We start from the raw sequence: 7,666 nt of genomic DNA, 5'->3' as shown, positions 1-7,666 counted from the left end.
TAGGGGACTAAATCCCTGCCACATGTACAAGCACCCATACAGGTTACAGCAGTAATTAGCAAGACTTTCTAGTAGTCTTGTTTTCTTCTTCCTCCCTCCTCCCGCATTGGCATTTAAGCCCTGTCTATTAATGTGCCAGCAAATGTTCCTTTTTAAAAATATTGTTTTTTTTCTAGCTTGCTTGATTAAGTAAAGGGTAGCACTTGTCTTTCTCAACATCCATTACTGCACTCTACAGTTTGACTACTGTTGGGTGGATATTTCAACCAGTCATTTTGATCAGCAGCGTCTCAGTGATATTATTTTCTCATCTCCTCATAATCTCCCTATTAGAGTAATACTGAGTGGTAATTGAGTGTCTTTCCTTTTTGGTGTCCATTGTGTAGAGAGAGTGCAGCTCCTAGAAAAAGCTGATTGGCATTTGGAAAGGATCTGTTCTCCATCTGAGAGCTTTAAATACTGGAAGCAGCTGCTTACTGCTTGCCACATTTGTAAATATTTTTTAAAACTCATGATCATCTTGGGGAGATTGTTTACTTGCAGGATTTACGTGTTTGTTTGTTTGTTTTTTACTTCTGTTTCATAAGATAATTTGCTACAATATTTTCTCCTGTTAATCAGCTGGGATAGATCCCATAGGGAGAGTCAGAAATTTAGGAACAGAGAAAGAATGAAATTACAGAAACTCTCTAATTATGATGTGTGGAACCTGAAACCTTTACAACCAGGCATTTTTTTCTATTGACTATAGCATGTCAGGATTTGACAATGAGTTGAATCGAAGCACAATATCCTTATGCTCCTACAAGGAAACCAGACAATCTGCTGGTACTGAATTTGGGGCAAAAGGTAATAGTCCATGGAGATACTGATGGTGAAATGTAAAAGTTGTGAATTCTTTTAGCTGTAATAATCTCATGGATTTGAAAGCAGCACAATTTAAATAAATATTTTAAATGTAATAATATCTAATTGCTAGTATTATTTATTATTAAGTAGTATCTAATGAATTCAGTCAAGAGTGGGGCCCCATGATTCTGGACAATGTACAAGCCTTGGGAAGACATAGTCTCTGCCCTGATTATGATACCATCTAATTTTGGGACATGATGCAAAAAGTGAGCATGACAAATAAAAGAAGGGAGAAAAGGAGGAAGATCAATAGGCACGTAAGTCCATTCTTGAAATGTTGTGCATAGCAGTGAATAGGAATAGACTTTGCATGAGGGCACAAGTTGTATGATTAGAGTCACATGCTGCTCTTGGAAAAGTTGATGTTTTCATATAATTTGAAATAATCTGGAAGTATTTTTCAAATGTGTGTAATCATTTATCCTGGAACACTAGACATTCTAGCTATCATTAGTTGATTTTTTTCTGGCAATACAGCAAAATTGAGTATTGAGGGATTTGAGGAATTTTTTTATGTGGATTTAATGATAAATTTGCTATTTTGAAGGACTGTCTGCTAGCCACATAAAATTGCAGAATAGACTTGAGCACATTTTATAGAGTTAAAACAGTTAGATATACTAGGGAAGAATAATTATTCCAAAGACTTCAGTAGCCCAGGTATTACCTAATCCATATTCACTACCAGAACCATCAAATCAAAAATACTGTTCTTGAACACAAAAAAACCTAGGTTTTGATTTTTCTCTCTCAAAACTTCTCATCTTACCAAGATGTTGGGATGATGTATAACTGACTTTCAGGAGAAAAATATGACAAGCTGAGGCATATTGTAAATAGATTTCAAAGTTATCTATTCCTGGCCCATCCATAATCCTTTATGAAAAATATATTTGAACTTCTCTCGTCTCATTGCCTTAAGGAACATGAACCAACCTTATATTTCTTAATCTGAGCTTCTTTCCAGGTCATCAGTTTGATTTCTGACTGCTATTACCGTGCTTAGTATTCCTTGGATAACATCATGTCCATCAACTGTTATCTCCATTTTTTCAATTTTCCTCTAAGCCACCTGCAGTCTTAACCTGAAGATTTCAAACTTCTTATCCATTGTAGTCTAATAACATCTAAGCTTTTACTCGTATCTCTCTAATTTTCACTGACTACATCTTTTACAGCTGTCTTCATTATCTTAAACATGTAACTAAGAATGCAGATTGCAAAAGCAAAGCCATATATTATCATGCAGTATTATCTAATTCCCCAGGTGTCTTTTTTCTATCATGCAATGAAATTTGGTATCCCAGATAAAGGAATTTTATCAGTGCCTTACAAAAAAGACTATCTAGAGTAACTTACTGCACAAAGCATATTCCAATTCCTTACAAAGCATGCCACTTTGCTGAAACCCATATATTCCACATCTCCAACTTTCTCGGACCTGGTGTGATAGATTACTGTTTGTGTAGGGTGAACTGCAGGTTTTATGTCGACATAAGCAAAAAGAAATCTTGAAAGCAAGATTTTAGAAAATTGTATATAGGCTGAAGAGCCTGTACCATCATATGCTTCCATTGTCTTGGTATTTATTTTAATGTAACTCATGGAAGAATTGTTATTTAATTTTTAAAGGACTGAATGCCTGTTTTAAAAAATAAAATTGTATGTAACCGTAGGCAAAGCCTATTCAAAGCTCTATGCCTCAAGTTCCTGATGTGTAAACTTAGGTGTGCACTAAAGGGCTTTTCTATCTAAGTGGCAATGTTCACATTAATTAATGAAGTATCAAATGTCTCAATTCTCAGATAACTTTGATATCAAAAAGACTTCTTGAAGCAACTACTTCAACTAATGAAATGGGGGGGAGGTGGGGAGAAAGATGCTACATGGCAAAACACCATGCAAAATGTTGTTGTTTCTTTCTCCTATAAGCCTTATCCATTTTAACAAGCATCTTGCTTCTAGCTGGGTTTGCAAAATAGCCTGTAATGGTTGCAAAATAGCCTGTAACTGATTCATAACTAATTCTAAGAGAGCAATTGAAATTATGAACATCATACCAGTGCAGATTGTCAAGTATATTCTGTACAATACCTGGATGCATGAGGACAATATCACTTATTATTTACATTGCACTTATGCCTACTGCTGAGGTCACAAACCAAGAACCACTTGTGATAGGCACTGCACAAACACAGAACAAAATGGCAGTGTAGGGCCTAACAAGTGCATAATCTCAATAAAATGTAAGAAGCAATGGGTGGATACAGAAGGATCATAGGAGTAAAAAGAGTGTGAGAAAACGGGCAGTGGTGTGCTGCGTAGCAGCTGTTACAGCATAGCAGCTGCCTAATTGGTGCCAGGTTTTATGCAGACATCAAGGCAAAAGAGTTTTAAGGAAGGATTTGAGAGACAGCAATGAGGCTCTGAGCATGTTTATGGGGATGTCCTCTCAAATCTGAGAGGGACAATAGAGGAGAATTTTAACAGTACTGCTTACATGGTGCTCCTAAGAACAAGTAGAATGATTGGCACTTTTAGCCAATCTGAAATGAGATCCAGTATTTCAATAGTGTGTAAGAAATGTTAAGTAAGAATGACCTAGATGAAGATAAGTTTCTTGTATTTAGTGTGAAGGAAGAAAGGAACCCAGTGGCACGCAAGTAGAGAGGCAATGTAGTCAAAGTAACAGGCTAATGTGGCACTATTTTTAATAGCAGAATTGAATTTGTTAATGTCGAAGAGGTGGTAGTTGCAACTGAGCTATGAAATAATGATGGCCTGTAAGAGACTCTTAGTTGTGTGAATGATAGAAAAAGCCATATTTTAGAATATCAATATTTAGACACAGCATAGATGGCAGACTTTAGAAACAGTGCCAAGACAAAGATGACACCCAGATGACAGACAAGTGGTGTTTGTCTACAGTGATTGCAAAAGGAGGGAGGAAAGAGGGCTGGAGTGGAAAAAATTAGGAGTTCTTAGGTTGAGCTTAAAGTCATAGTTGGATATCAATGAAAAAATGTCACAGATATGGGCCAAGGTTTTGGTTTAGTAAAAAGAGACAGGTCTAGGGTACAGAGACAACTTTTGATAGTCATCCACAGAGAGAGAGTTGATTTTGTGTTTGAGGATTTGATTAGTCAGAAAGGAGTAGAGGAGGAACAGTAGGGACTAAAGACAAATCCTTGTGAACCTCAACAGAAAGTTGCAGGTGAAGTAGGAAAAACCTCTGAATGAGGCACTGAAGGAGTAATGAGGGGTAGAAAGCAAATTAGACAAAGACTTAATCAAGGGAATAGTAGGAAGGCAAAGTATCAAGATGATGTGTAGGATCCCTCCATGTTAAAGCCAGTTGATAGGAAGAGGAAGATGCAGTACTAATCTTCCATTTGGCTGTGAATGGTCACTAGAGACTTCAGTGGAGGAGATGGAGGCTGGACTGGAGATTTATAGAGATAGACTGAGCATTCTAGACATCAAGAGAAAGGGAAATGTAGAATGGGCATAAGTTAAAAGAGGATAGACATATCGGTAAAGAATGTCATGGACTGAAAGAGGGTGGATAAAAGAAGCTGAATAGAGTTTGTTGGAATTATAGAGGAGTAAGTGTTAACCAATAATGGAAAGTGGAGCAAAAGTGGAGAGATGAGGGAAGGAAGAGGAGAGCAGAAATTTCATTGCAGATGTGTATGGAACATTGCAAAGGAGCCATAGATGAGTCGCACCTAACATGATTGCAAACAAATCCAGCAATGGATGAACAGATTGGAGCTAATAAGCTTAACAGCACTGACCCAGGGAATAATTAATTATAGGAAATACAAGTCAGTTATTTCAGCAGCTAGGTCTATGATGAATGAAGATGCAGCAAATGGGGGAGTTACTGGCTAAAGGGCTAAGGCTTAAGGGATAGAACTGCTTGAGAATTTTTTGACTTAATTTTATTTTGTGGACAAATAAATGCTGCTTTGGTGGAAAGGTTTGATAGGGTCTAGGAGTTTAGTCAGAACAATAGAAGAGGAAGCAAAAGACCTGTCTTGTGCAATAGCCAGCATTGAAGGACCTCACTAGAAATTTGGGAGGCCCAAAGGTTCCTGACCTAACTGATTCAGAATAGGGTCTTGAACTTCAGTGATTTTTCATGAAAAGCTTTAAAATGTGTTGTTTTCACTCAGAAGAGAAACCAATCAAAATGATGTGCCCAAATCTCATATAATTTGTCAAGTGATGGGTGCTTTTGTTTTTGTGTGTGTGAATAGGTTCATCTAGTTTAGTTGTCATTCTTATGAGAGACAGTATGAATATTGAAAACTCATTAATCCACCCTGCCTCCTCACAAAGTGGAATTCTTGTTTTCTGGCCAGACCTAGTCAGGGAATAAATCGATGAAAGAGCTAGCTGTTATCAGCTGCCTCAAAGGACATGGACAGAGCTGGGAACTTGGAATAATTAGAGGAAGATAGTGGTGGGTGAGTGAGGGGAAGTTTGAATGTGGCTAAATAAGTAAATTCTGCTATGGAAGTTTCAAAGTTGCAGCTTTGTATTTCAGACAAATTTCAAGGAAAAACTGTTACTAATGCAAGAATTGTCAACAGCAAACAGATTCCTTCTTTTTGTAAATTAGGTGCAAATACAAAAACATTAAAAAATGCAAAACAAGCTCTTTGTTGGTAAGAGAATAACAATTACATCACATCAAGACACCTTAATAGAAAATATTTCCCTTGTTTTTCTGCTCCTTTGAGACTGATGACTGGGATTTGTCTTTTCATACTGGTATTTCAAAGGCAGATAATTTGTCTCCTTGGGTGTTTTGAATACCACCTGTCTGGTGAAAAATCATTTTGAAAAAAATGATTAGTATTCTGTAGTGCTTTCTTTTTAAACTAAGGAAGTTGAAAAGTTTAACTGACAAGGTATTTGATCATTACGTATTCATAGGCATTTTTCAGGCTTCACAACTGCCACAATCATGCAATGATAATTCAGGGCTGCTGAAGCAACTTATTTTAAATACATGATGTTTTCCATTTTTCTTTCTCTTTTTTTCCCCTCCTCTCATAATCTTAATGATCACAAATAAAAGTAATCAGAACAAACGCTATCATTCTGTTAACTACTGAGGTGCAGAGTGATGCATACATAGCACTATGTTTTCTGTACATACTAGATAACAGGCATTTCAGAGAAATGGTTATCAGCAGTCATCTATTTTAATAATAATTATGAATTGTTCCAATAGATATTTGATTGTATTTTGAACTGTTAAGTTATACGCAAAGCATAGATTTATAGCATATGCCAGTAGCTCATATGATGTGCGACATTCTTTAATGACTTGAAAATAGCCACCTGATTCAGATAGAGGACTTGAATCCTAAAAGATTTTTGTGAAACGTTTCAAAATTATTAGTCTCCATTTTAATGAAATACTGGACCTTTTTCAGGGGAGAAGTGGGGGGAATGGAATTGTTTTATAGCCAGCCCTACCTTAGTGGGCATACTCCAAAGACTATATACCCAACATGAAATAACTGGGCTAGGCCATGCCCTGCCTGAAATCTTGCTAGTATACAACAATGTCTGTTTCCCAAAGTCAGCCTTCAAAGGATTGAGCAACTGCTGGCAAGCATCTGCTCAGCGCATCTCCTTCAGAGTGGTACCCCACAAAGACGAAGTCTTCTTTCATGTTCCTGCTTTAGATCCTCACTAGATCTTTCTCCTGTACCTGTCCTTGCCCCTATCTGTTCAGGCTCCATGACCAGGTTTGCCTTTTGCTGGCATCTTGCTGCTGCCTCTGAGCTTTCTCACTGGTAGTTCCTGACTTCAGTTTTTAATCTAGTTGTGCAAAGACCCCCCTCCCTGCTGCAACTTTAATTCTGCTTTAACTGTTTCTATGGGCATCCATGCCCTGGTTGAAAAGATTCAGGAGGTAGCTCAAAAATGTTTGAGCACAGTCAGTTCCTAAGTAATAGAAAGTTAGCAGTAAACACCATATTTTAATCTATGAATAGAAATGGATGCAACTGTCTGCACATTTGCACATTCAGTTCTTACAGCTGCATTAGCCAATGAATATATGGCATCTGCCATTTCATGTTCTGTTTAGATATAGTCTGTTACAGGGGACACACATATATGTGCACTTCATGATCCCATGTGACAGTTTTGCTTATGTTTTTTCTTATATTGATGTGTTTTTCCTTACCTTTAAAACAAGCAGGTTAAGCCCAGGTCCAAAAAGGACTTAGGTACCTAATGGGACTTTAGTGAAATTTAAGTTCCTAACTACACAACTTTTAGAACTGCAATCCCCAAAATCCCCCTTCCCTCATCTGCCACTTAACTCTAGAGATGCCTAAACTCTTTAGGGACCTACGTTTTGACCATTAAACCTTCCAAGGTGCTTGAAAGTTTTGCTTCTGAGCATATCCAAAGGCACCTCAGTCTTGACAGGGCTAAGCAGCTGAACACATAGCACATGCCTAAGCTCCTCTGCAATCCATAAAAGAGGATTTTCTCTCCTATCTCATCAGATAGCACATCTATCAGATCAGGCTGTGTCCAAAATTCAAAACTAGAGGAAGAGCTATCCCTTTATCCCTTTTCTACAATAGCTTAGTGGTTAGAACACTTACACAAGATGTCAGAGACAGGATCAGTTCTGTCTTCTTCCTAAGCAGATGCAAAACCACATCTCTAAACTAGCCTCACCGGGGGAGGGGGCTGCAGGAAGATGAGGAGACACCAC

Source organism: Gavialis gangeticus, unplaced genomic scaffold (assembly GCF_001723915.1).
Source record: "Gavialis gangeticus isolate Ggan-Ray unplaced genomic scaffold, GavGan_comp1, whole genome shotgun sequence".
Lineage (NCBI taxonomy): Eukaryota > Metazoa > Chordata > Crocodylia > Gavialidae > Gavialis > Gavialis gangeticus.
This window is presented reverse-complemented; position numbering follows the sequence as displayed.